This window comes from Ambystoma mexicanum, chromosome 2q (assembly GCF_040938575.1).
Source record: "Ambystoma mexicanum isolate Mex_15411 chromosome 2q, UKY_AmexF1_1, whole genome shotgun sequence".
NCBI lineage: Eukaryota > Metazoa > Chordata > Amphibia > Caudata > Ambystomatidae > Ambystoma > Ambystoma mexicanum.
In genome coordinates, this window is record NC_090924.1 from 128,035,948 (window position 1) to 128,063,601 (window position 27,654).

The 27,654-nt window shown below is 47.4% G+C and overlaps 14 non-coding genes across 14 annotated transcripts; all 14 read left to right on the forward strand.

Annotated features, from left to right (window-relative positions):
- Positions 1-2,420: 2,420 nt before the first annotated feature.
- TRNAP-UGG (transfer RNA proline (anticodon UGG)) lies at positions 2,421-2,492 on the forward strand. The gene has a single exon. It is a non-coding gene; the product is annotated as a tRNA-Pro (tRNA).
- A 420-nt stretch (positions 2,493-2,912) lies between these two features.
- On the forward strand, positions 2,913-2,985 carry TRNAV-CAC (transfer RNA valine (anticodon CAC)). Its single transcript has one exon. It is a non-coding gene; the product is annotated as a tRNA-Val (tRNA).
- Positions 2,986-4,300: 1,315 nt separating this feature from the next.
- TRNAP-UGG (transfer RNA proline (anticodon UGG)) lies at positions 4,301-4,372 on the forward strand. Its single transcript has one exon. It is a non-coding gene; the product is annotated as a tRNA-Pro (tRNA).
- A 1,788-nt stretch (positions 4,373-6,160) lies between these two features.
- On the forward strand, positions 6,161-6,232 carry TRNAP-UGG (transfer RNA proline (anticodon UGG)). Its single transcript has one exon. It is a non-coding gene; the product is annotated as a tRNA-Pro (tRNA).
- A 1,808-nt stretch (positions 6,233-8,040) lies between these two features.
- TRNAP-UGG (transfer RNA proline (anticodon UGG)) lies at positions 8,041-8,112 on the forward strand. The gene has a single exon. It is a non-coding gene; the product is annotated as a tRNA-Pro (tRNA).
- Positions 8,113-8,532: 420 nt separating this feature from the next.
- Positions 8,533-8,607, forward strand: TRNAV-CAC (transfer RNA valine (anticodon CAC)). The gene has a single exon. It is a non-coding gene; the product is annotated as a tRNA-Val (tRNA).
- A 5,080-nt stretch (positions 8,608-13,687) lies between these two features.
- Positions 13,688-13,759, forward strand: TRNAP-UGG (transfer RNA proline (anticodon UGG)). The gene has a single exon. It is a non-coding gene; the product is annotated as a tRNA-Pro (tRNA).
- Positions 13,760-15,551: 1,792 nt separating this feature from the next.
- Positions 15,552-15,623, forward strand: TRNAP-UGG (transfer RNA proline (anticodon UGG)). The gene has a single exon. It is a non-coding gene; the product is annotated as a tRNA-Pro (tRNA).
- Positions 15,624-17,431: 1,808 nt separating this feature from the next.
- On the forward strand, positions 17,432-17,503 carry TRNAP-UGG (transfer RNA proline (anticodon UGG)). Its single transcript has one exon. It is a non-coding gene; the product is annotated as a tRNA-Pro (tRNA).
- A 420-nt stretch (positions 17,504-17,923) lies between these two features.
- On the forward strand, positions 17,924-17,996 carry TRNAV-CAC (transfer RNA valine (anticodon CAC)). Its single transcript has one exon. It is a non-coding gene; the product is annotated as a tRNA-Val (tRNA).
- A 1,315-nt stretch (positions 17,997-19,311) lies between these two features.
- On the forward strand, positions 19,312-19,383 carry TRNAP-UGG (transfer RNA proline (anticodon UGG)). The gene has a single exon. It is a non-coding gene; the product is annotated as a tRNA-Pro (tRNA).
- Positions 19,384-21,195: 1,812 nt separating this feature from the next.
- Positions 21,196-21,267, forward strand: TRNAP-UGG (transfer RNA proline (anticodon UGG)). Its single transcript has one exon. It is a non-coding gene; the product is annotated as a tRNA-Pro (tRNA).
- A 1,812-nt stretch (positions 21,268-23,079) lies between these two features.
- On the forward strand, positions 23,080-23,151 carry TRNAP-UGG (transfer RNA proline (anticodon UGG)). Its single transcript has one exon. It is a non-coding gene; the product is annotated as a tRNA-Pro (tRNA).
- Positions 23,152-27,335: 4,184 nt separating this feature from the next.
- TRNAV-CAC (transfer RNA valine (anticodon CAC)) lies at positions 27,336-27,408 on the forward strand. Its single transcript has one exon. It is a non-coding gene; the product is annotated as a tRNA-Val (tRNA).
- Positions 27,409-27,654: the final 246 nt, after the last annotated feature.

The following is a 27,654-nucleotide window of genomic DNA, read 5'->3' on the forward strand; positions in this document are numbered from 1 at the left end:
GCAATGGTCATCTTTACCAAAGGGGAGATGCTGCTTTTTCCAGTGTCACGCCCATGCTCTCAGGGCTGGAGGGAGGAGGGCTGCTTTTTGTTTTTACAGGCAAAAGGAAAGGCCCAGCCCTCAGAGCTTCTGCCAATGCAGATCCCAGCAGGTGCAAAATAAAGGCTCTCCCCCACCTTGCCAGCTGCAGATTGATCAGAAGACTGCTAGTCTAGTGTGTTGGGCCACTTTCTCTCTTCTGTGTATCGTCCCCTCTTATTACATAAACAGCATAAGAGGAATAAAGGAAGGAAGGAAGGAAGGAAGGAACAGTGTATCGCAAGCACCTTCCACCCTGATGTCAATGGGCCACCAACCTTCGGGATGAGGAGGAGACCTGTGAAGACAGTCAGAGCGTGCCGACTGGGGCATTCATTTGGCTCATACACCGACAAGGCTTTCAGCGGCAGGAACAAACTTCAGGAATAGGCATTCTTGGCCTCGAATCCTAAGGGGGGTGCAAACGCTGAGGACAATTCCGTCAAATGCTCAAAGGACAGTGGCTCGTTGGTCTAGGGGTATGATTCTCGCTTTGGGTGCGAGAGGTCCCGGGTTCAAATCCCGGTCGAGCCCAATCAAGGTGGTTAACTTGAGCTCCTTTTTTTTGTTTTTTCAATGTTATTTTCATTGGACAGACTCTCTGGTTTTCTCGGTAAGCAGTAGTCGATGAACAATTCACTTCCTGAACCTCTTTGCGTGCCATGTCCTTGCGACAAGCACTTTGTGTTCTCTGTTAGCTCTCAGTAACATTCCTTGATTTGCTTGTGAGTTTTGGCCGTCCGATCTCAAAGTGGAAATATGTCCTTCCCTCTGTACGCTGCATAGGCCCTCAGCTGGCATACTTGTATATGTGCGCATGCTTGATAGGACGTATGTTTTAGGCTGGATTGTGTGAGCTTCAGGCGCAAGGCATTTGATTAGTCTTTAAGCAGGTCCACTTGCACTGCCCTTTGCACCTGTTCTCCCAGTCCCTACAAAGGTGAGCAAGCAGCTGTTTCTGTAGTGTAGTGGTTATCAAGTTCGCCTCACACGCGAAAGGTCCCCGGTTCGAGACCGGGCAGAAACACTCTCTGCTGGCATTTTACACAAAATAGTTTTTTTCCCCTTTTGTCACACACAAATGTAAAGTATGAACTTATTTGCGTTCCCATGGAAATAGCATATGCTCTCAAGAGCTTGAGAAATACACTGGGAAGGCAAGCATCCTCACATGTATTCTGTATATGGGGCCAATAAAAAAATGCACGCGCTTGCATTTTGTGTATGTAATGTTGCAGAGCACAGAGAGGATTTATTTTCCCTACTGCTGGGTATTTGGGTCTCTGGGATCACAGTTGGGTCCGCTCCGTCCTCTGAAATGGTCCATATTAGTTACATAGGTTAGTGTACCAAAGAAATAATACATTTTCATATACAGCTTCTTCATTTCTGTGTTCTGAGGGATTACCAGTTGTAAGAAATGCACTTGCCGGTACAGTGATTCCCTGGCTTTCTCTGGCCCGAGAAAGCTTTTCCTCTGAAGTGGGAACAGAAGTTGGACTGCTTCTGCTGAACTTCCTGAAAGCAGAGCTGGCGGGAGGAGGGACTTTTTGAGTGCTGGGAAAATTTGAGCTGGAAATTTGCATCGGCTGGACAGAGATTGCTTGGAGCAGCCAAAATATAATAACGGCCATGGCGCTCAAGTAAAGCAGAAAGCTTTTAGTATACACCTTTTGCACTCTTGTCAACGAAGCTGGGCTCTGTGAATGCTCACCCTACGCAAGAAAAGAGAACAGACTTTGCTGGTGACCTAAATATATCTCGCCTGATCGAGCACGATCGAGCTCTGAGTGAGCAGCTGTGCAATGGTCATCTTTACCAAAGGGGAGATGCTGCTTTTTCCAGTGTCACGCCCATGCTCTCAGGGCTGGAGGGAGGAGGGCTGCTTTTTGTTTTTACAGGCAAAAGGAAAGGCCCAGCCCTCAGAGCTTCTGCCAATGCAGATCCCAGCAGGTGCAAAATAAAGGCTCTCCCCCACCTTGCCAGCTGCAGATTGATCAGAAGACTGCTAGTCTAGTGTGTTGGGCCACTTTCTCTCTTCTGTGTATCGTCCCCTCTTATTACATAAACAGCATAAGAGGAATAAAGGAAGGAAGGAAGGAAGGAAGGAACAGTGTATCGCAAGCACCTTCCACCCTGATGTCAATGGGCCACCAACCTTCGGGATGAGGAGGAGACCTGTGAAGACAGTCAGAGCGTGCGGACTGGGGCATTCATTTGGCTCATACACCGACAAGGCTTTCAGCGGCAGGAACAAACTTCAGGAATAGGCATTCTTGGCCTCGAATCCTAAGGGGGGTGCAAACGCTGAGGACAATTCCGTCAAATGCTCAAAGGACCGTGGCTCGTTGGTCTAGGGGTATGATTCTCGCTTTGGGTGCGAGAGGTCCCGGGTTCAAATCCCGGACGAGCCCAATCAAGGTGGTTAACTTGAGCTCCTTTTTTTTGTTTTTTCAATGTTATTTTCATTGGACAGACTCTCTGGTTTTCTCGGTAAGCAGTAGTCGATGAACAATTCACTTCCTGAACCTCTTTGCGTGCCATGTCCTTGCGACAAGCACTTTGTGTTCTCTGTTAGCTCTCAGTAACATTCCTTGATTTGCTTGTGAGTTTTGGCCGTCCGATCTCAAAGTGGAAATATGTCCTTCCCTCTGTACGCTGCATAGGCCCTCAGCTGGCATACTTGTATATGTGCGCATGCTTGATAGGACGTATGTTTTAGGCTGGATTGTGTGAGCTTCAGGCGCAAGGCATTTGATTAGTCTTTAAGCAGGTCCACTTGCACTGCCCTTTGCACCTGTTCTCCCAGTCCCTACAAAGGTGAGCAAGCAGCTGTTTCTGTAGTGTAGTGGTTATCACGTTCGCCTCACACGCGAAAGGTCCCCGGTTCGAGACCGGGCAGAAACACTCTCTGCTGGCATTTTACACAAAATAGTTTTTTTCCCCTTTTGTCACACACAAATGTAAAGTATGAACTTATTTGCGTTCCCATGGAAATAGCATATGCTCTCAAGAGCTTGAGAAATACACTGGGAAGGCAAGCATCCTCACATGTATTCTGTATATGGGGCCAATAAAAAAATGCACGCGCTTGCATTTTGTGTATGTAATGTTGCAGAGCACAGAGAGGATTTATTTTCCCTACTGCTGGGTATTTGGGTCTCTGGGATCACAGTTGGGTCCGCTCCGTCCTCTGAAATGGTCCATATTAGTTACATAGGTTAGTGTACCAAAGAAATAATACATTTTCATATACAGCTTCTTCATTTCTGTGTTCTGAGGGATTACCAGTTGTAAGAAATGCACTTGCCGGTACAGTGATTCCCTGGCTTTCTCTGGCCCGAGAAAGCTTTTCCTCTGAAGTGGGAACAGAAGTTGGACTGCTTCTGCTGAACTTCCTGAAAGCAGAGCTGGCGGGAGGAGGGACTTTTTGAGTGCTGGGAAAATTTGAGCTGGAAATTTGCATCGGCTGGACAGAGATTGCTTGGAGCAGCCAAAATATAATAACGGCCATGGCGCTCAAGTAAAGCAGAAAGCTTTTAGTATACACCTTTTGCACTCTTGTCAACGAAGCTGGGCTCTGTGAATGCTCACCCTACGCAAGAAAAGAGAACAGACTTTGCTGGTGACCTAAATATATCTCGCCTGATCGAGCACGATCGAGCTCTGAGTGAGCAGCTGTGCAATGGTCATCTTTACCAAAGGGGAGATGCTGCTTTTTCCAGTGTCACGCCCATGCTCTCAGGGCTGGAGGGAGGAGGGCTGCTTTTTGTTTTTACAGGCAAAAGGAAAGGCCCAGCCCTCAGAGCTTCTGCCAATGCAGATCCCAGCAGGTGCAAAATAAAGGCTCTCCCCCACCTTGCCAGCTGCAGATTGATCAGAAGACTGCTAGTCTAGTGTGTTGGGCCACTTTCTCTCTTCTGTGTATCGTCCCCTCTTATTACATAAACAGCATAAGAGGAATAAAGGAAGGAAGGAAGGAAGGAAGGAACAGTGTATCGCAAGCACCTTCCACCCTGATGTCAATGGGCCACCAACCTTCGGGATGAGGAGGAGACCTGTGAAGACAGTCAGAGCGTGCCGACTGGGGCATTCATTTGGCTCATACACCGACAAGGCTTTCAGCGGCAGGAACAAACTTCAGGAATAGGCATTCTTGGCCTCGAATCCTAAGGGGGGTGCAAACGCTGAGGACAATTCCGTCAAAAGCTCAAAGGACCGTGGCTCGTTGGTCTAGGGGTATGATTCTCGCTTTGGGTGCGAGAGGTCCCGGGTTCAAATCCCGGACGAGCCCAATCAAGGTGGTTAACTTGAGCTCCTTTTTTTTGTTTTTTCAATGTTATTTTCATTGGACAGACTCTCTGGTTTTCTCGGTAAGCAGTAGTCGATGAACAATTCACTTCCTGAACCTCTTTGCGTGCCATGTCCTTGCGACAAGCACTTTGTGTTCTCTGTTAGCTCTCAGTAACATTCCTTGATTTGCTTGTGAGTTTTGGCCGTCCGATCTCAAAGTGGAAATATGTCCTTCCCTCTGTACGCTGCATAGGCCCTCAGCTGGCATACTTGTATATGTGCGCATGCTTGATAGGACGTATGTTTTAGGCTGGATTGTGTGAGCTTCAGGCGCAAGGCATTTGATTAGTCTTTAAGCAGGTCCACTTGCACTGCCCTTTGCACCTGTTCTCCCAGTCCCTACAAAGGTGAGCAAGCAGCTGTTTGTGTAGTGTAGTGGTTATCACGTTGGTCCCCGGTTCGAGACCGGGCAGAAACACTCTCTGCTGGCATTTTACACAAAATAGTTTTTTTCCCCTTTTGTCACACACAAATGTAAAGTATGAACTTATTTGCGTTCCCATGGAAATAGCATATGCTCTCAAGAGCTTGAGAAATACACTGGGAAGGCAAGCATCCTCACATGTATTCTGTATATGGGGCCAATAAAAAAATGCACGCGCTTGCATTTTGTGTATGTAATGTTGCAGAGCACAGAGAGGATTTATTTTCCCTACTGCTGGGTATTTGGGTCTCTGGGATCACAGTTGGGTCCGCTCCGTCCTCTGAAATGGTCCATATTAGTTACATAGGTTAGTGTACCAAAGAAATAATACATTTTCATATACAGCTTCTTCATTTCTGTGTTCTGAGGGATTACCAGTTGTAAGAAATGCACTTGCCGGTACAGTGATTCCCTGGCTTTCTCTGGCCCGAGAAAGCTTTTCCTCTGAAGTGGGAACAGAAGTTGGACTGCTTCTGCTGAACTTCCTGAAAGCAGAGCTGGCGGGAGGAGGGACTTTTTGAGTGCTGGGAAAATTTGAGCTGGAAATTTGCATCGGCTGGACAGAGATTGCTTGGAGCAGCCAAAATATAATAACGGCCATGGCGCTCAAGTAAAGCAGAAAGCTTTTAGTATACACCTTTTGCACTCTTGTCAACGAAGCTGGGCTCTGTGAATGCTCACCCTACGCAAGAAAAGAGAACAGACTTTGCTGGTGACCTAAATATATCTCGCCTGATCGAGCACGATCGAGCTCTGAGTGAGCAGCTGTGCAATGGTCATCTTTACCAAAGGGGAGATGCTGCTTTTTCCAGTGTCACGCCCATGCTCTCAGGGCTGGAGGGAGGAGGGCTGCTTTTTGTTTTTACAGGCAAAAGGAAAGGCCCAGCCCTCAGAGCTTCTGCCAATGCAGATCCCAGCAGGTGCAAAATAAAGGCTCTCCCCCACCTTGCCAGCTGCAGATTGATCAGAAGACTGCTAGTCTAGTGTGTTGGGCCACTTTCTCTCTTCTGTGTATCGTCCCCTCTTATTACATAAACAGCATAAGAGGAATAAAGGAAGGAAGGAAGGAAGGAACAGTGTATCGCAAGCACCTTCCACCCTGATGTCAATGGGCCACCAACCTTCGGGATGAGGAGGAGACCTGTGAAGACAGTCAGAGCGTGCCGACTGGGGCATTCATTTGGCTCATACACCGACAAGGCTTTCAGCGGCAGGAACAAACTTCAGGAATAGGCATTCTTGGCCTCGAATCCTAAGGGGGGTGCAAACGCTGAGGACAATTCCGTCAAATGCTCAAAGGACCGTGGCTCGTTGGTCTAGGGGTATGATTCTCGCTTTGGGTGCGAGAGGTCCCGGGTTCAAATCCCGGACGAGCCCAATCAAGGTGGTTAACTTGAGCTCCTTTTTTTTGTTTTTTCAATGTTATTTTCATTGGACAGACTCTCTGGTTTTCTCGGTAAGCAGTAGTCGATGAACAATTCACTTCCTGAACCTCTTTGCGTGCCATGTCCTTGCGACAAGCACTTTGTGTTCTCTGTTAGCTCTCAGTAACATTCCTTGATTTGCTTGTGAGTTTTGGCCGTCCGATCTCAAAGTGGAAATATGTCCTTCCCTCTGTACGCTGCATAGGCCCTCAGCTGGCATACTTGTATATGTGCGCATGCTTGATAGGACGTATGTTTTAGGCTGGATTGTGTGAGCTTCAGGCGCAAGGCATTTGATTAGTCTTTAAGCAGGTCCACTTGCACTGCCCTTTGCACCTGTTCTCCCAGTCCCTACAAAGGTGAGCAAGCAGCTGTTTCTGTAGTGTAGTGGTTATCAAGTTCGCCTCACACGTGAAAGGTCCCTGGTTCGAGACCGGGCAGAAACACTCTCTGCTGGCATTTTACACAAAATAGTTTTTTTCCCCTTTTGTCACACACAAATGTAAAGTATGAACTTATTTGCGTTCCCATGGAAATAGCATATGCTCTCAAGAGCTTGAGAAATACACTGGGAAGGCAAGCATCCTCACATGTATTCTGTATATGGGGCCAATAAAAAAATGCACGCGCTTGCATTTTGTGTATGTAATGTTGCAGAGCACAGAGAGGATTTATTTTCCCTACTGCTGGGTATTTGGGTCTCTGGGATCACAGTTGGGTCCGCTCCGTCCTCTGAAATGGTCCATATTAGTTACATAGGTTAGTGTACCAAAGAAATAATACATTTTCATATACAGCTTCTTCATTTCTGTGTTCTGAGGGATTACCAGTTGTAAGAAATGCACTTGCCGGTACAGTGATTCCCTGGCTTTCTCTGGCCCGAGAAAGCTTTTCCTCTGAAGTGGGAACAGAAGTTGGACTGCTTCTGCTGAACTTCCTGAAAGCAGAGCTGGCGGGAGGAGGGACTTTTTGAGTGCTGGCAAAATTTGAGCTGGAAATTTGCATCGGCTGGACAGAGATTGCTTGGAGCAGCCAAAATATAATAACGGCCATGGCGCTCAAGTAAAGCAGAAAGCTTTTAGTATACACCTTTTGCACTCTTGTCAACGAAGCTGGGCTCTGTGAATGCTCACCCTACGCAAGAAAAGAGAACAGACTTTGCTGGTGACCTAAATATATCTCGCCTGATCGAGCACGATCGAGCTCTGAGTGAGCAGCTGTGCAATGGTCATCTTTACCAAAGGGGAGATGCTGCTTTTTCCAGTGTCACGCCCATGCTCTCAGGGCTGGAGGGAGGAGGGCTGCTTTTTGTTTTTACAGGCAAAAGGAAAGGCCCAGCCCTCAGAGCTTCTGCCAATGCAGATCCCAGCAGGTGCAAAATAAAGGCTCTCCCCCACCTTGCCAGCTGCAGATTGATCAGAAGACTGCTAGTCTAGTGTGTTGGGCCACTTTCTCTCTTCTGTGTATCGTCCCCTCTTATTACATAAACAGCATAAGAGGAATAAAGGAAGGAAGGAAGGAAGGAAGGAACAGTGTATCGCAAGCACCTTCCACCCTGATGTCAATGGGCCACCAACCTTCGGGATGAGGAGGAGACCTGTGAAGACAGTCAGAGCGTGCCGACTGGGGCATTCATTTGGCTCATACACCGACAAGGCTTTCAGCGGCAGAAACAAACTTCAGGAATAGGCATTCTTGGCCTCGAATCCTAAGGGGGGTGCAAACGCTGAGGACAATTCCGTCAAATGCTCAAAGGACCGTGGCTCGTTGGTCTAGGGGTATGATTCTCGCTTTGGGTGCGAGAGGTCCCGGGTTCAAATCCCGGACGAGCCCAATCAAGGTGGTTAACTTGAGCTCCTTTTTTTTGTTTTTTCAATGTTATTTTCATTGGACAGACTCTCTGGTTTTCTCGGTAAGCAGTAGTCGATGAACAATTCACTTCCTGAACCTCTTTGCGTGCCATGTCCTTGCGACAAGCACTTTGTGTTCTCTGTTAGCTCTCAGTAACATTCCTTGATTTGCTTGTGAGTTTTGGCCGTCCGATCTCAAAGTGGAAATATGTCCTTCCCTCTGTACGCTGCATAGGCCCTCAGCTGGCATACTTGTATATGTGCGCATGCTTGATAGGACGTATGTTTTAGGCTGGATTGTGTGAGCTTCAGGCGCAAGGCATTTGATTAGTCTTTAAGCAGGTCCACTTGCACTGCCCTTTGCACCTGTTCTCCCAGTCCCTACAAAGGTGAGCAAGCAGCTGTTTCTGTAGTGTAGTGGTTATCACGTTCGCCTCACACGCGAAAGGTCCCCCCGGTTCGAGACCGGGCAGAAACACTCTCTGCTGGCATTTTACACAAAATAGTTTTTTTCCCCTTTTGTCACACACAAATGTAAAGTATGAACTTATTTGCGTTCCCATGGAAATAGCATATGCTCTCAAGAGCTTGAGAAATACACTGGGAAGGCAAGCATCCTCACATGTATTCTGTATATGGGGCCAATAAAAAAATGCACGCGCTTGCATTTTGTGTATGTAATGTTGCAGAGCACAGAGAGGATTTATTTTCCCTACTGCTGGGTATTTGGGTCTCTGGGATCACAGTTGGGTCCGCTCCGTCCTCTGAAATGGTCCATATTAGTTACATAGGTTAGTGTACCAAAGAAATAATACATTTTCATATACAGCTTCTTCATTTCTGTGTTCTGAGGGATTACCAGTTGTAAGAAATGCACTTGCCGGTACAGTGATTCCCTGGCTTTCTCTGGCCCGAGAAAGCTTTTCCTCTGAAGTGGGAACAGAAGTTGGACTGCTTCTGCTGAACTTCCTGAAAGCAGAGCTGGCGGGAGGAGGGACTTTTTGAGTGCTGGGAAAATTTGAGCTGGAAATTTGCATCGGCTGGACAGAGATTGCTTGGAGCAGCCAAAATATAATAACGGCCATGGCGCTCAAGTAAAGCAGAAAGCTTTTAGTATACACCTTTTGCACTCTTGTCAACGAAGCTGGGCTCTGTGAATGCTCACCCTACGCAAGAAAAGAGAACAGACTTTGCTGGTGACCTAAATATATCTCGCCTGATCGAGCACGATCGAGCTCTGAGTGAGCAGCTGTGCAATGGTCATCTTTACCAAAGGGGAGATGCTGCTTTTTCCAGTGTCACGCCCATGCTCTCAGGGCTGGAGGGAGGAGGGCTGCTTTTTGTTTTTACAGGCAAAAGGAAAGGCCCAGCCCTCAGAGCTTCTGCCAATGCAGATCCCAGCAGGTGCAAAATAAAGGCTCTCCCCCACCTTGCCAGCTGCAGATTGATCAGAAGACTGCTAGTCTAGTGTGTTGGGCCACTTTCTCTCTTCTGTGTATCGTCCCCTCTTATTACATAAACAGCATAAGAGGAATAAAGGAAGGAAGGAAGGAAGGAAGGAACAGTGTATCGCAAGCACCTTCCACCCTGATGTCAATGGGCCACCAACCTTCGGGATGAGGAGGAGACCTGTGAAGACAGTCAGAGCGTGCCGACTGGGGCATTCATTTGGCTCATACACCGACAAGGCTTTCAGCGGCAGGAACAAACTTCAGGAATAGGCATTCTTGGCCTCGAATCCTAAGGGGGGTGGAAACGCTGAGGACAATTCCGTCAAATGCTCAAAGGACCGTGGCTCGTTGGTCTAGGGGTATGATTCTTGCTTTGGGTGCGAGAAGGTCCCGGGTTCAAATCCCGGACGAGCCCAATCAAGGTGGTTAACTTGAGCTCCTTTTTTTTGTTTTTTCAATGTTATTTTCATTGGACAGACTCTCTGGTTTTCTCGGTAAGCAGTAGTCGATGAACAATTCACTTCCTGAACCTCTTTGCGTGCCATGTCCTTGCGACAAGCACTTTGTGTTCTCTGTTAGCTCTCAGTAACATTCCTTGATTTGCTTGTGAGTTTTGGCCGTCCGATCTCAAAGTGGAAATATGTCCTTCCCTCTGTACGCTGCATAGGCCCTCAGCTGGCATACTTGTATATGTGCGCATGCTTGATAGGACGTATGTTTTAGGCTGGATTGTGTGAGCTTCAGGCGCAAGGCATTTGATTAGTCTTTAAGCAGGTCCACTTGCACTGCCCTTTGCACCTGTTCTCCCAGTCCCTACAAAAGTGAGCAAGCAGCTGTTTCTGTAGTGTAGTGGTTATCACGTTTGCCTCACACGCGAAAGGTCCCCGGTTCGAGACTGGGCAGAAACACTCTCTGCTGGCATTTTACACAAAATAGTTTTTTTCCCCTTTTGTCACACACAAATGTAAAGTATGAACTTATTTGCGTTCCCATGGAAATAGCATATGCTCTCAAGAGCTTGAGAAATACACTGGGAAGGCAAGCATCCTCACATGTATTCTGTATATGGGGCCAATAAAAAAATGCACGCGCTTGCATTTTGTGTATGTAATATTGCAGAGCACAGAGAGGATTTATTTTCCCTACTGCTGGGTATTTGGGTCTCTGGGATCACAGTTGGGTCCGCTCCGTCCTCTGAAATGGTCCATATTAGTTACATAGGTTAGTGTACCAAAGAAATAATACATTTTCATATACAGCTTCTTCATTTCTGTGTTCTGAGGGATTACCAGTTGTAAGAAATGCACTTGCCGGTACAGTGATTCCCTGGCTTTCTCTGGCCCGAGAAAGCTTTTCCTCTGAAGTGGGAACAGAAGTTGGACTGCTTCTGCTGAACTTCCTGAAAGCAGAGCTGGCGGGAGGAGGGACTTTTTGAGTGCTGGGAAAATTTGAGCTGGAAATTTGCATCGGCTGGACAGAGATTGCTTGGAGCAGCCAAAATATAATAACGGCCATGGCGCTCAAGTAAAGCAGAAAGCTTTTAGTATACACCTTTTGCACTCTTGTCAACGAAGCTGGGCTCTGTGAATGCTCACCCTACGCAAGAAAAGAGAACAGACTTTGCTGGTGACCTAAATATATCTCGCCTGATCGAGCACGATCGAGCTCTGAGTGAGCAGCTGTGCAATGGTCATCTTTACCAAAGGGGAGATGCTGCTTTTTCCAGTGTCACGCCCATGCTCTCAGGGCTGGAGGGAGGAGGGCTGCTTTTTGTTTTTACAGGCAAAAGGAAAGGCCCAGCCCTCAGAGCTTCTGCCAATGCAGATCCCAGCAGGTGCAAAATAAAGGCTCTCCCCCACCTTGCCAGCTGCAGATTGATCAGAAGACTGCTAGTCTAGTGTGTTGGGCCACTTTCTCTCTTCTGTGTATCGTCCCCTCTTATTACATAAACAGCATAAGAGGAATAAAGGAAGGAAGGAAGGAAGGAAGGAAGGAACAGTGTATCGCAAGCACCTTCCACCCTGATGTCAATGGGCCACCAACCTTCGGGATGAGGAGGAGACCTGTGAAGACAGTCAGAGCGTGCCGACTGGGGCATTCATTTGGCTCATACACCGACAAGGCTTTCAGCGGCAGGAACAAACTTCAGGAATAGGCATTCTTGGCCTCGAATCCTAAGGGGGGTGCAAACGCTGAGGACAATTCCGTCAAATGCTCAAAGGACCGTGGCTCGTTGGTCTAGGGGTATGATTCTCGCTTTGGGTGCGAGAGGTCCCGGGTTCAAATCCCGGTCGAGCCCAATCAAGGTGGTTAACTTGAGCTCCTTTTTTTTGTTTTTTCAATGTTATTTTCATTGGACAGACTCTCTGGTTTTCTCGGTAAGCAGTAGTCGATGAACAATTCACTTCCTGAACCTCTTTGCGTGCCATGTCCTTGCGACAAGCACTTTGTGTTCTCTGTTAGCTCTCAGTAACATTCCTTGATTTGCTTGTGAGTTTTGGCCGTCCGATCTCAAAGTGGAAATATGTCCTTCCCTCTGTACGCTGCATAGGCCCTCAGCTGGCATACTTGTATATGTGCGCATGCTTGATAGGACGTATGTTTTAGGCTGGATTGTGTGAGCTTCAGGCGCAAGGCATTTGATTAGTCTTTAAGCAGGTCCACTTGCACTGCCCTTTGCACCTGTTCTCCCAGTCCCTACAAAGGTGAGCAAGCAGCTGTTTCTGTAGTGTAGTGGTTATCAAGTTCGCCTCACACGCGAAAGGTCCCCGGTTCGAGACCGGGCAGAAACACTCTCTGCTGGCATTTTACACAAAATAGTTTTTTTCCCCTTTTGTCACACACAAATGTAAAGTATGAACTTATTTGCGTTCCCATGGAAATAGCATATGCTCTCAAGAGCTTGAGAAATACACTGGGAAGGCAAGCATCCTCACATGTATTCTGTATATGGGGCCAATAAAAAAATGCACGCGCTTGCATTTTGTGTATGTAATGTTGCAGAGCACAGAGAGGATTTATTTTCCCTACTGCTGGGTATTTGGGTCTCTGGGATCACAGTTGGGTCCGCTCCGTCCTCTGAAATGGTCCATATTAGTTACATAGGTTAGTGTACCAAAGAAATAATACATTTTCATATACAGCTTCTTCATTTCTGTGTTCTGAGGGATTACCAGTTGTAAGAAATGCACTTGCCGGTACAGTGATTCCCTGGCTTTCTCTGGCCCGAGAAAGCTTTTCCTCTGAAGTGGGAACAGAAGTTGGACTGCTTCTGCTGAACTTCCTGAAAGCAGAGCTGGCGGGAGGAGGGACTTTTTGAGTGCTGGGAAAATTTGAGCTGGAAATTTGCATCGGCTGGACAGAGATTGCTTGGAGCAGCCAAAATATAATAACGGCCATGGCGCTCAAGTAAAGCAGAAAGCTTTTAGTATACACCTTTTGCACTCTTGTCAACGAAGCTGGGCTCTGTGAATGCTCACCCTACGCAAGAAAAGAGAACAGACTTTGCTGGTGACCTAAATATATCTCGCCTGATCGAGCACGATCGAGCTCTGAGTGAGCAGCTGTGCAATGGTCATCTTTACCAAAGGGGAGATGCTGCTTTTTCCAGTGTCACGCCCATGCTCTCAGGGCTGGAGGGAGGAGGGCTGCTTTTTGTTTTTACAGGCAAAAGGAAAGGCCCAGCCCTCAGAGCTTCTGCCAATGCAGATCCCAGCAGGTGCAAAATAAAGGCTCTCCCCCACCTTGCCAGCTGCAGATTGATCAGAAGACTGCTAGTCTAGTGTGTTGGGCCACTTTCTCTCTTCTGTGTATCGTCCCCTCTTATTACATAACCAGCATAAGAGGAATAAAGGAAGGAAGGAAGGAAGGAAGGAACAGTGTATCGCAAGCACCTTCCACCCTGATGTCAATGGGCCACCAACCTTCGGGATGAGGAGGAGACCTGTGAAGACAGTCAGAGCGTGCCGACTGGGGCATTCATTTGGCTCATACACCGACAAGGCTTTCAGCGGCAGGAACAAACTTCAGGAATAGGCATTCTTGGCCTCGAATCCTAAGGGGGGTGCAAACGCTGAGGACAATTCCGTCAAACGCTCAAAGGACCGTGGCTCGTTGGTCTAGGGGTATGATTCTCGCTTTGGGTGCGAGAGGTCCCGGGTTCAAATCCCGGACGAGCCCAATCAAGGTGGTTAACTTGAGCTCCTTTTTTTTGTTTTTTCAATGTTATTTTCATTGGACAGACTCTCTGGTTTTCTCGGTAAGCAGTAGACGATGAACAATTCACTTCCTGAACCTCTTTGCGTGCCATGTCCTTGCGACAAGCACTTTGTGTTCTCTGTTAGCTCTCAGTAACATTCCTTGATTTGCTTGTGAGTTTTGGCCGTCCGATCTCAAAGTGGAAATATGTCCTTCCCTCTGTACGCTGCATAGGCCCTCAGCTGGCATACTTGTATATGTGCGCATGCTTGATAGGACGTATGTTTTAGGCTGGATTGTGTGAGCTTCAGGCGCAAGGCATTTGATTAGTCTTTAAGCAGGTCCACTTGCACTGCCCTTTGCACCTGTTCTCCCAGTCCCTACAAAGGTGAGCAAGCAGCTGTTTCTGTAGTGTAGTGGTTATCACGTTGGTCCCCGGTTCGAGACCGGGCAGAAACACTCTCTGCTGGCATTTTACACAAAATAGTTTTTTTCCCCTTTTGTCACACACAAATGTAAAGTATGAACTTATTTGCGTTCCCATGGAAATAGCATATGCTCTCAAGAGCTTGAGAAATACACTGGGAAGGCAAGCATCCTCACATGTATTCTGTATATGGGGCCAATAAAAAAATGCACGCGCTTGCATTTTGTGTATGTAATGTTGCAGAGCACAGAGAGGATTTATTTTCCCTACTGCTGGGTATTTGGGTCTCTGGGATCACAGTTGGGTCCGCTCCGTCCTCTGAAATGGTCCATATTAGTTACATAGGTTAGTGTACCAAAGAAATAATACATTTTCATATACAGCTTCTTCATTTCTGTGTTCTGAGGGATTACCAGTTGTAAGAAATGCACTTGCCGGTACAGTGATTCCCTGGCTTTCTCTGGCCCGAGAAAGCTTTTCCTCTGAAGTGGGAACAGAAGTTGGACTGCTTCTGCTGAACTTCCTGAAAGCAGAGCTGGCGGGAGGAGGGACTTTTTGAGTGCTGGGAAAATTTGAGCTGGAAATTTGCATCGGCTGGACAGAGATTGCTTGGAGCAGCCAAAATATAATAACGGCCATGGCGCTCAAGTAAAGCAGAAAGCTTTTAGTATACACCTTTTGCACTCTTGTCAACGAAGCTGGGCTCTGTGAATGCTCACCCTACGCAAGAAAAGAGAACAGACTTTGCTGGTGACCTAAATATATCTCGCCTGATCGAGCACGATCGAGCTCTGAGTGAGCAGCTGTGCAATGGTCATCTTTACCAAAGGGGAGATGCTGCTTTTTCCAGTGTCACGCCCATGCTCTCAGGGCTGGAGGGAGGAGGGCTGCTTTTTGTTTTTACAGGCAAAAGGAAAGGCCCAGCCCTCAGAGCTTCTGCCAATGCAGATCCCAGCAGGTGCAAAATAAAGGCTCTCCCCCACCTTGCCAGCTGCAGATTGATCAGAAGACTGCTAGTCTAGTGTGTTGGGCCACTTTCTCTCTTCTGTGTATCGTCCCCTCTTATTACATAAACAGCATAAGAGGAATAAAGGAAGGAAGGAAGGAAGGAAGGAACAGTGTATCGCAAGCACCTTCCACCCTGATGTCAATGGGCCACCAACCTTCGGGATGAGGAGGAGACCTGTGAAGACAGTCAGAGCGTGCCGACTGGGGCATTCATTTGGCTCATACACCGACAAGGCTTTCAGCGGCAGGAACAAACTTCAGGAATAGGCATTCTTGGCCTCGAATCCTAAGGGGGGTGCAAACGCTGAGGACAATTCCGTCAAATGCTCAAAGGACCGTGGCTCGTTGGTCTAGGGGTATGATTCTCGCTTTGGGTGCGAGAGGTCCCGGGTTCAAATCCCGGACGAGCCCAATCAAGGTGGTTAACTTGAGCTCCTTTTTTTTGTTTTTTCAATGTTATTTTCATTGGACAGACTCTCTGGTTTTCTCGGTAAGCAGTAGTCGATGAACAATTCACTTCCTGAACCTCTTTGCGTGCCATGTCCTTGCGACAAGCACTTTGTGTTCTCTGTTAGCTCTCAGTAACATTCCTTGATTTGCTTGTGAGTTTTGGCCGTCCGATCTCAAAGTGGAAATATGTCCTTCCCTCTGTACGCTGCATAGGCCCTCAGCTGGCATACTTGTATATGTGCGCATGCTTGATAGGACGTATGTTTTAGGCTGGATTGTGTGAGCTTCAGGCGCAAGGCATTTGATTAGTCTTTAAGCAGGTCCACTTGCACTGCCCTTTGCACCTGTTCTCCCAGTCCCTACAAAGGTGAGCAAGCAGCTGTTTCTGTAGTGTAGTGGTTATCAAGTTCGCCTCACACGTGAAAGGTCCCCGGTTCGAGACCGGGCAGAAACACTCTCTGCTGGCATTTTACACAAAATAGTTTTTTTCCCCTTTTGTCACACACAAATGTAAAGTATGAACTTATTTGCGTTCCCATGGAAATAGCATATGCTCTCAAGAGCTTGAGAAATACACTGGGAAGGCAAGCATCCTCACATGTATTCTGTATATGGGGCCAATAAAAAAATGCACGCGCTTGCATTTTGTGTATGTAATGTTGCAGAGCACAGAGAGGATTTATTTTCCCTACTGCTGGGTATTTGGGTCTCTGGGATCACAGTTGGGTCCGCTCCGTCCTCTGAAATGGTCCATATTAGTTACATAGGTTAGTGTACCAAAGAAATAATACATTTTCATATACAGCTTCTTCATTTCTGTGTTCTGAGGGATTACCAGTTGTAAGAAATGCACTTGCCGGTACAGTGATTCCCTGGCTTTCTCTGGCCCGAGAAAGCTTTTCCTCTGAAGTGGGAACAGAAGTTGGACTGCTTCTGCTGAACTTCCTGAAAGCAGAGCTGGCGGGAGGAGGGACTTTTTGAGTGCTGGCAAAATTTGAGCTGGAAATTTGCATCGGCTGGACAGAGATTGCTTGGAGCAGCCAAAATATAATAACGGCCATGGCGCTCAAGTAAAGCAGAAAGCTTTTAGTATACACCTTTTGCACTCTTGTCAACGAAGCTGGGCTCTGTGAATGCTCACCCTACGCAAGAAAAGAGAACAGACTTTGCTGGTGACCTAAATATATCTCGCCTGATCGAGCACGATCGAGCTCTGAGTGAGCAGCTGTGCAATGGTCATCTTTACCAAAGGGGAGATGCTGCTTTTTCCAGTGTCACGCCCATGCTCTCAGGGCTGGAGGGAGGAGGGCTGCTTTTTGTTTTTACAGGCAAAAGGAAAGGCCCAGCCCTCAGAGCTTCTGCCAATGCAGATCCCAGCAGGTGCAAAATAAAGGCTCTCCCCCACCTTGCCAGCTGCAGATTGATCAGAAGACTGCTAGTCTAGTGTGTTGGGCCACTTTCTCTCTTCTGTGTATCGTCCCCTCTTATTACATAAACAGCATAAGAGGAATAAAGGAAGGAAGGAAGGAAGGAAGGAACAGTGTATCGCAAGCACCTTCCACCCTGATGTCAATGGGCCACCAACCTTCGGGATGAGGAGGAGACCTGTGAAGACAGTCAGAGCGTGCCGACTGGGGCATTCATTTGGCTCATACACCGACAAGGCTTTCAGCGGCAGAAACAAACTTCAGGAATAGGCATTCTTGGCCTCGAATCCTAAGGGGGGTGCAAACGCTGAGGACAATTCCGTCAAATGCTCAAAGGACCGTGGCTCGTTGGTCTAGGGGTATGATTCTCGCTTTGGGTGCGAGAGGTCCCGGGTTCAAATCCCGGACGAGCCCAATCAAGGTGGTTAACTTGAGCTCCTTTTTTTTGTTTTTTCAATGTTATTTTCATTGGACAGACTCTCTGGTTTTCTCGGTAAGCAGTAGTCGATGAACAATTCACTTCCTGAACCTCTTTGCGTGCCATGTCCTTGCGACAAGCACTTTGTGTTCTCTGTTAGCTCTCAGTAACATTCCTTGATTTGCTTGTGAGTTTTGGCCGTCCGATCTCAAAGTGGAAATATGTCCTTCCCTCTGTACGCTGCATAGGCCCTCAGCTGGCATACTTGTATATGTGCGCATGCTTGATAGGACGTATGTTTTAGGCTGGATTGTGTGAGCTTCAGGCGCAAGGCATTTGATTAGTCTTTAAGCAGGTCCACTTGCACTGCCCTTTGCACCTGTTCTCCCAGTCCCTACAAAGGTGAGCAAGCAGCTGTTTCTGTAGTGTAGTGGTTATCACGTTCGCCTCACACGCGAAAGGTCCCCGGTTCGAGACCGGGCAGAAACACTCTCTGCTGGCATTTTACACAAAATAGTTTTTTTCCCCTTTTGTCACACACAAATGTAAAGTATGAACTTATTTGCGTTCCCATGGAAATAGCATATGCTCTCAAGAGCTTGAGAAATACACTGGGAAGGCAAGCATCCTCACATGTATTCTGTATATGGGGCCAATAAAAAAATGCACGCGCTTGCATTTTGTGTATGTAATGTTGCAGAGCACAGAGAGGATTTATTTTCCCTACTGCTGGGTATTTGGGTCTCTGGGATCACAGTTGGGTCCGCTCCGTCCTCTGAAATGGTCCATATTAGTTACATAGGTTAGTGTACCAAAGAAATAATACATTTTCATATACAGCTTCTTCATTTCTGTGTTCTGAGGGATTACCAGTTGTAAGAAATGCACTTGCCGGTACAGTGATTCCCTGGCTTTCTCTGGCCCGAGAAAGCTTTTCCTCTGAAGTGGGAACAGAAGTTGGACTGCTTCTGCTGAACTTCCTGAAAGCAGAGCTGGCGGGAGGAGGGACTTTTTGAGTGCTGGGAAAATTTGAGCTGGAAATTTGCATCGGCTGGACAGAGATTGCTTGGAGCAGCCAAAATATAATAACGGCCATGGCGCTCAAGTAAAGCAGAAAGCTTTTAGTATACACCTTTTGCACTCTTGTCAACGAAGCTGGGCTCTGTGAATGCTCACCCTACGCAAGAAAAGAGAACAGACTTTGCTGGTGACCTAAATATATCTCGCCTGATCGAGCACGATCGAGCTCTGAGTGAGCAGCTGTGCAATGGTCATCTTTACCAAAGGGGAGATGCTGCTTTTTCCAGTGTCACGCCCATGCTCTCAGGGCTGGAGGGAGGAGGGCTGCTTTTTGTTTTTACAGGCAAAAGGAAAGGCCCAGCCCTCAGAGCTTCTGCCAATGCAGATCCCAGCAGGTGCAAAATAAAGGCTCTCCCCCACCTTGCCAGCTGCAGATTGATCAGAAGACTGCTAGTCTAGTGTGTTGGGCCACTTTCTCTCTTCTGTGTATCGTCCCCTCTTATTACATAAACAGCATAAGAGGAATAAAGGAAGGAAGGAAGGAAGGAAGGAACAGTGTATCGCAAGCACCTTCCACCCTGATGTCAATGGGCCACCAACCTTCGGGATGAGGAGGAGACCTGTGAAGACAGTCAGAGCGTGCCGACTGGGGCATTCATTTGGCTCATACACCGACAAGGCTTTCAGCGGCAGGAACAAACTTCAGGAATAGGCATTCTTGGCCTCGAATCCTAAGGGGGGTGGAAACGCTGAGGACAATTCCGTCAAATGCTCAAAGGACCGTGGCTCGTTGGTCTAGGGGTATGATTCTCGCTTTGGGTGCGAGAGGTCCCGGGTTCAAATCCCGGACGAGCCCAATCAAGGTGGTTAACTTGAGCTCCTTTTTTTTGTTTTTTCAATGTTATTTTCATTGGACAGACTCTCTGGTTTTCTCGGTAAGCAGTAGTCGATGAACAATTCACTTCCTGAACCTCTTTGCGTGCCATGTCCTTGCGACAAGCACTTTGTGTTCTCTGTTAGCTCTCAGTAACATTCCTTGATTTGCTTGTGAGTTTTGGCCGTCCGATCTCAAAGTGGAAATATGTCCTTCCCTCTGTACGCTGCATAGGCCCTCAGCTGGCATACTTGTATATGTGCGCATGCTTGATAGGACGTATGTTTTAGGCTGGATTGTGTGAGCTTCAGGCGCAAGGCATTTGATTAGTCTTTAAGCAGGTCCACTTGCACTGCCCTTTGCACCTGTTCTCCCAGTCCCTACAAAAGTGAGCAAGCAGCTGTTTCTGTAGTGTAGTGGTTATCACGTTTGCCTCACACGCGAAAGGTCCCCGGTTCGAGACTGGGCAGAAACACTCTCTGCTGGCATTTTACACAAAATAGTTTTTTTCCCCTTTTGTCACACACAAATGTAAAGTATGAACTTATTTGCGTTCCCATGGAAATAGCATATGCTCTCAAGAGCTTGAGAAATACACTGGGAAGGCAAGCATCCTCACATGTATTCTGTATATGGGGCCAATAAAAAAATGCACGCGCTTGCATTTTGTGTATGTAATATTGCAGAGCACAGAGAGGATTTATTTTCCCTACTGCTGGGTATTTGGGTCTCTGGGATCACAGTTGGGTCCGCTCCGTCCTCTGAAATGGTCCATATTAGTTACATAGGTTAGTGTACCAAAGAAATAATACATTTTCATATACAGCTTCTTCATTTCTGTGTTCTGAGGGATTACCAGTTGTAAGAAATGCACTTGCCGGTACAGTGATTCCCTGGCTTTCTCTGGCCCGAGAAAGCTTTTCCTCTGAAGTGGGAACAGAAGTTGGACTGCTTCTGCTGAACTTCCTGAAAGCAGAGCTGGCGGGAGGAGGGACTTTTTGAGTGCTGGGAAAATTTGAGCTGGAAATTTGCATCGGCTGGACAGAGATTGCTTGGAGCAGCCAAAATATAATAACGGCCATGGCGCTCAAGTAAAGCAGAAAGCTTTTAGTATACACCTTTTGCACTCTTGTCAACGAAGCTGGGCTCTGTGAATGCTCACCCTACGCAAGAAAAGAGAACAGACTTTGCTGGTGACCTAAATATATCTCGCCTGATCGAGCACGATCGAGCTCTGAGTGAGCAGCTGTGCAATGGTCATCTTTACCAAAGGGGAGATGCTGCTTTTTCCAGTGTCACGCCCATGCTCTCAGGGCTGGAGGGAGGAGGGCTGCTTTTTGTTTTTACAGGCAAAAGGAAAGGCCCAGCCCTCAGAGCTTCTGCCAATGCAGATCCCAGCAGGTGCAAAATAAAGGCTCTCCCCCACCTTGCCAGCTGCAGATTGATCAGAAGACTGCTAGTCTAGTGTGTTGGGCCACTTTCTCTCTTCTGTGTATCGTCCCCTCTTATTACATAAACAGCATAAGAGGAATAAAGGAAGGAAGGAAGGAAGGAAGGAAGGAACAGTGTATCGCAAGCACCTTCCACCCTGATGTCAATGGGCCACCAACCTTCGGGATGAGGAGGAGACCTGTGAAGACAGTCAGAGCGTGCCGACTGGGGCATTCATTTGGCTCATACACCGACAAGGCTTTCAGCGGCAGGAACAAACTTCAGGAATAGGCATTCTTGGCCTCGAATCCTAAGGGGGGTGGAAACGCTGAGGACAATTCCGTCAAATGCTCAAAGGACCGTGGCTCGTTGGTCTAGGGGTATGATTCTCGCTTTGGGTGCGAGAGGTCCCGGGTTCAAATCCCGGACGAGCCCAATCAAGGTGGTTAACTTGAGCTCCTTTTTTTTGTTTTTTCAATGTTATTTTCATTGGACAGACTCTCTGGTTTTCTCGGTAAGCAGTAGTCGATGAACAATTCACTTCCTGAACCTCTTTGCGTGCCATGTCCTTGCGACAAGCACTTTGTGTTCTCTGTTAGCTCTCAGTAACATTCCTTGATTTGCTTGTGAGTTTTGGCCGTCCGATCTCAAAGTGGAAATATGTCCTTCCCTCTGTACGCTGCATAGGCCCTCAGCTGGCATACTTGTATATGTGCGCATGCTTGATAGGACGTATGTTTTAGGCTGTATTGTGTGAGCTTCAGGCGCAAGGCATTTGATTAGTCTTTAAGCAGGTCCACTTGCACTGCCCTTTGCACCTGTTCTCCCAGTCCCTACAAAGGTGAGCAAGCAGCTGTTTCTGTAGTGTAGTGGTTATCACGTTCGCCTCACACGCGAAAGGTCCCCCGTTCGAGACCGGGCAGAAACACTCTCTGCTGGCATTTTACACAAAATAGTTTTTTTCCCCTTTTGTCACACACAAATGTAAAGTATGAACTTATTTGCGTTCCCATGGAAATAGCATATGCTCTCAAGAGCTTGAGAAATACACTGGGAAGGCAAGCATCCTCACATGTATTCTGTATATGGGGCCAATAAAAAAATGCACGCGCTTGCATTTTGTGTATGTAATGTTGCAGAGCACAGAGAGGATTTATTTTCCCTACTGCTGGGTATTTGGGTCTCTGGGATCACAGTTGGGTCCGCTCCGTCCTCTGAAATGGTCCATATTAGTTACATAGGTTAGTGTACCAAAGAAATAATACATTTTCATATACAGCTTCTTCATTTCTGTGTTCTGAGGGATTACCAGTTGTAAGAAATGCACTTGCCGGTACAGTGATTCCCTGGCTTTCTCTGGCCCGAGAAAGCTTTTCCTCTGAAGTGGGAACAGAAGTTGGACTGCTTCTGCTGAACTTCCTGAAAGCAGAGCTGGCGGGAGGAGGGACTTTTTGAGTGCTGGGAAAATTTGAGCTGGAAATTTGCATCGGCTGGACAGAGATTGCTTGGAGCAGCCAAAATATAATAACGGCCATGGCGCTCAAGTAAAGCAGAAAGCTTTTAGTATACACCTTTTGCACTCTTGTCAACGAAGCTGGGCTCTGTGAATGCTCACCCTACGCAAGAAAAGAGAACAGACTTTGCTGGTGACCTAAATATATCTCGCCTGATCGAGCACGATCGAGCTCTGAGTGAGCAGCTGTGCAATGGTCATCTTTACCAAAGGGGAGATGCTGCTTTTTCCAGTGTCACGCCCATGCTCTCAGGGCTGGAGGGAGGAGGGCTGCTTTTTGTTTTTACAGGCAAAAGGAAAGGCCCAGCCCTCAGAGCTTCTGCCAATGCAGATCCCAGCAGGTGCAAAATAAAGGCTCTCCCCCACCTTGCCAGCTGCAGATTGATCAGAAGACTGCTAGTCTAGTGTGTTGGGCCACTTTCTCTCTTCTGTGTATCGTCCCCTCTTATTACATAAACAGCATAAGAGGAATAAAGGAAGGAAGGAAGGAAGGAAGGAAGGAACAGTGTATCGCAAGCACCTTCCACCCTGATGTCAATGGGCCACCAACCTTCGGGATGAGGAGGAGACCTGTGAAGACAGTCAGAGCGTGCCGACTGGGGCATTCATTTGGCTCATACACCGACAAGGCTTTCAGCGGCAGGAACAAACTTCAGGAATAGGCATTCTTGGCCTCGAATCCTAAGGGGGGTGCAAACGCTGAGGACAATTCCGTCAAATGCTCAAAGGACCGTGGCTCGTTGGTCTAGGGGTATGATTCTCGCTTTGGGTGCGAGAGGTCCCGGGTTCAAATCCCGGACGAGCCCAATCAAGGTGGTTAACTTGAGCTCCTTTTTTTTGTTTTTTCAATGTTATTTTCATTGGACAGACTCTCTGGTTTTCTCGGTAAGCAGTAGTCGATGAACAATTCACTTCCTGAACCTCTTTGCGTGCCATGTCCTTGCGACAAGCACTTTGTGTTCTCTGTTAGCTCTCAGTAACATTCCTTGATTTGCTTGTGAGTTTTGGCCGTCCGATCTCAAAGTGGAAATATGTCCTTCCCTCTGTACGCTGCATAGGCCCTCAGCTGGCATACTTGTATATGTGCGCATGCTTGATAGGACGTATGTTTTAGGCTGTATTGTGTGAGCTTCAGGCGCAAGGCATTTGATTAGTCTTTAAGCAGGTCCACTTGCACTGCCCTTTGCACCTGTTCTCCCAGTCCCTACAAAGGTGAGCAAGCAGCTGTTTCTGTAGTGTAGTGGTTATCACGTTCGCCTCACACGCGAAAGGTCCCCCGTTCGAGACCGGGCAGAAACACTCTCTGCTGGCATTTTACACAAAATAGTTTTTTTCCCCTTTTGTCACACACAAATGTAAAGTATGAACTTATTTGCGTTCCCATGGAAATAGCATATGCTCTCAAGAGCTTGAGAAATACACTGGGAAGGCAAGCATCCTCACATGTATTCTGTATATGGGGCCAATAAAAAAATGCACGCGCTTGCATTTTGTGTATGTAATGTTGCAGAGCACAGAGAGGATTTATTTTCCCTACTGCTGGGTATTTGGGTCTCTGGGATCACAGTTGGGTCCGCTCCGTCCTCTGAAATGGTCCATATTAGTTACATAGGTTAGTGTACCAAAGAAATAATACATTTTCATATACAGCTTCTTCATTTCTGTGTTCTGAGGGATTACCAGTTGTAAGAAATGCACTTGCCGGTACAGTGATTCCCTGGCTTTCTCTGGCCCGAGAAAGCTTTTCCTCTGAAGTGGGAACAGAAGTTGGACTGCTTCTGCTGAACTTCCTGAAAGCAGAGCTGGCGGGAGGAGGGACTTTTTGAGTGCTGGGAAAATTTGAGCTGGAAATTTGCATCGGCTGGACAGAGATTGCTTGGAGCAGCCAAAATATAATAACGGCCATGGCGCTCAAGTAAAGCAGAAAGCTTTTAGTATACACCTTTTGCACTCTTGTCAACGAAGCTGGGCTCTGTGAATGCTCACCCTACGCAAGAAAAGAGAACAGACTTTGCTGGTGACCTAAATATATCTCGCCTGATCGAGCACGATCGAGCTCTGAGTGAGCAGCTGTGCAATGGTCATCTTTACCAAAGGGGAGATGCTGCTTTTTCCAGTGTCACGCCCATGCTCTCAGGGCTGGAGGGAGGAGGGCTGCTTTTTGTTTTTACAGGCAAAAGGAAAGGCCCAGCCCTCAGAGCTTCTGCCAATGCAGATCCCAGCAGGTGCAAAATAAAGGCTCTCCCCCACCTTGCCAGCTGCAGATTGATCAGAAGACTGCTAGTCTAGTGTGTTGGGCCACTTTCTCTCTTCTGTGTATCGTCCCCTCTTATTACATAAACAGCATAAGAGGAATAAAGGAAGGAAGGAAGGAAGGAAGGAACAGTGTATCGCAAGCACCTTCCACCCTGATGTCAATGGGCCACCAACCTTCGGGATGAGGAGGAGACCTGTGAAGACAGTCAGAGCGTGCCGACTGGGGCATTCATTTGGCTCATACACCGACAAGGCTTTCAGCGGCAGGAACAAACTTCAGGAATAGGCATTCTTGGCCTCGAATCCTAAGGGGGGTGCAAACGCTGAGGACAATTCCGTCAAATGCTCAAAGGACAGTGGCTCGTTGGTCTAGGGGTATGATTCTCGCTTTGGGTGCGAGAGGTCCCGGGTTCAAATCCCGGTCGAGCCCAATCAAGGTGGTTAACTTGAGCTCCTTTTTTTTGTTTTTTCAATGTTATTTTCATTGGACAGACTCTCTGGTTTTCTCGGTAAGCAGTAGTCGATGAACAATTCACTTCCTGAACCTCTTTGCGTGCCATGTCCTTGCGACAAGCACTTTGTGTTCTCTGTTAGCTCTCAGTAACATTCCTTGATTTGCTTGTGAGTTTTGGCCGTCCGATCTCAAAGTGGAAATATGTCCTTCCCTCTGTACGCTGCATAGGCCCTCAGCTGGCATACTTGTATATGTGCGCATGCTTGATAGGACGTATGTTTTAGGCTGGATTGTGTGAGCTTCAGGCGCAAGGCATTTGATTAGTCTTTAAGCAGGTCCACTTGCACTGCCCTTTGCACCTGTTCTCCCAGTCCCTACAAAGGTGAGCAAGCAGCTGTTTCTGTAGTGTAGTGGTTATCAAGTTCGCCTCACACGCGAAAGGTCCCCGGTTCGAGACCGGGCAGAAACACTCTCTGCTGGCATTTTACACAAAATAGTTTTTTTCCCCTTTTGTCACACACAAATGTAAAGTATGAACTTATTTGCGTTCCCATGGAAATAGCATATGCTCTCAAGAGCTTGAGAAATACACTGGGAAGGCAAGCATCCTCACATGTATTCTGTATATGGGGCCAATAAAAAAATGCACGCGCTTGCATTTTGTGTATGTAATGTTGCAGAGCACAGAGAGGATTTATTTTCCCTACTGCTGGGTATTTGGGTCTCTGGGATCACAGTTGGGTCCGCTCCGTCCTCTGAAATGGTCCATATTAGTTACATAGGTTAGTGTACCAAAGAAATAATACATTTTCATATACAGCTTCTTCATTTCTGTGTTCTGAGGGATTACCAGTTGTAAGAAATGCACTTGCCGGTACAGTGATTCCCTGGCTTTCTCTGGCCCGAGAAAGCTTTTCCTCTGAAGTGGGAACAGAAGTTGGACTGCTTCTGCTGAACTTCCTGAAAGCAGAGCTGGCGGGAGGAGGGACTTTTTGAGTGCTGGGAAAATTTGAGCTGGAAATTTGCATCGGCTGGACAGAGATTGCTTGGAGCAGCCAAAATATAATAACGGCCATGGCGCTCAAGTAAAGCAGAAAGCTTTTAGTATACACCTTTTGCACTCTTGTCAACGAAGCTGGGCTCTGTGAATGCTCACCCTACGCAAGAAAAGAGAACAGACTTTGCTGGTGACCTAAATATATCTCGCCTGATCGAGCACGATCGAGCTCTGAGTGAGCAGCTGTGCAATGGTCATCTTTACCAAAGGGGAGATGCTGCTTTTTCCAGTGTCACGCCCATGCTCTCAGGGCTGGAGGGAGGAGGGCTGCTTTTTGTTTTTACAGGCAAAAGGAAAGGCCCAGCCCTCAGAGCTTCTGCCAATGCAGATCCCAGCAGGTGCAAAATAAAGGCTCTCCCCCACCTTGCCAGCTGCAGATTGATCAGAAGACTGCTAGTCTAGTGTGTTGGGCCACTTTCTCTCTTCTGTGTATCGTCCCCTCTTATTACATAAACAGCATAAGAGGAATAAAGGAAGGAAGGAAGGAAGGAAGGAAGGAACAGTGTATCGCAAGCACCTTCCACCCTGATGTCAATGGGCCACCAACCTTCGGGATGAGGAGGAGACCTGTGAAGACAGTCAGAGCGTGCCGACTGGGGCATTCATTTGGCTCATACACCGACAAGGCTTTCAGCGGCAGGAACAAACTTCAGGAATAGGCATTCTTGGCCTCGAATCCTAAGGGGGGTGCAAACGCTGAGGACAATTCCGTCAAATGCTCAAAGGACCGTGGCTCGTTGGTCTAGGGGTATGATTCTCGCTTTGGGTGCGAGAGGTCCCGGGTTCAAATTACGGACGAGCCCAATCAAGGTGGTTAACTTGAGCTCCTTTTTTTTGTTTTTTCAATGTTATTTTCATTGGACAGACTCTCTGGTTTTCTCGGTAAGCAGTAGTCGATGAACAATTCACTTCCTGAACCTCTTTGCGTGCCATGTCCTTGCGACAAGCACTTTGTGTTCTCTGTTAGCTCTCAGTAACATTCCTTGATTTGCTTGTGAGTTTTGGCCGTCCGATCTCAAAGTGGAAATATGTCCTTCCCTCTGTACGCTGCATAGGCCCTCAGCTGGCATACTTGTATATGTGCGCATGCTTGATAGGACGTATGTTTTAGGCTGGATTGTGTGAGCTTCAGGCGCAAGGCATTTGATTAGTCTTTAAGCAGGTCCACTTGCACTGCCCTTTGCACCTGTTCTCCCAGTCCCTACAAAGGTGAGCAAGCAGCTGTTTCTGTAGTGTAGTGGTTATCACGTTCGCCTCACACGCGAAAGGTCCCCGGTTCGAGACCGGGCAGAAACACTCTCTGCTGGCATTTTACACAAAATAGTTTTTTTCCCCTTTTGTCACACACAAATGTAAAGTATGAACTTATTTGCGTTCCCATGGAAATAGCATATGCTCTCAAGAGCTTGAGAAATACACTGGGAAGGCAAGCATCCTCACATGTATTCTGTATATGGGGCCAATAAAAAAATGCACGCGCTTGCATTTTGTGTATGTAATGTTGCAGAGCACAGAGAGGATTTATTTTCCCTACTGCTGGGT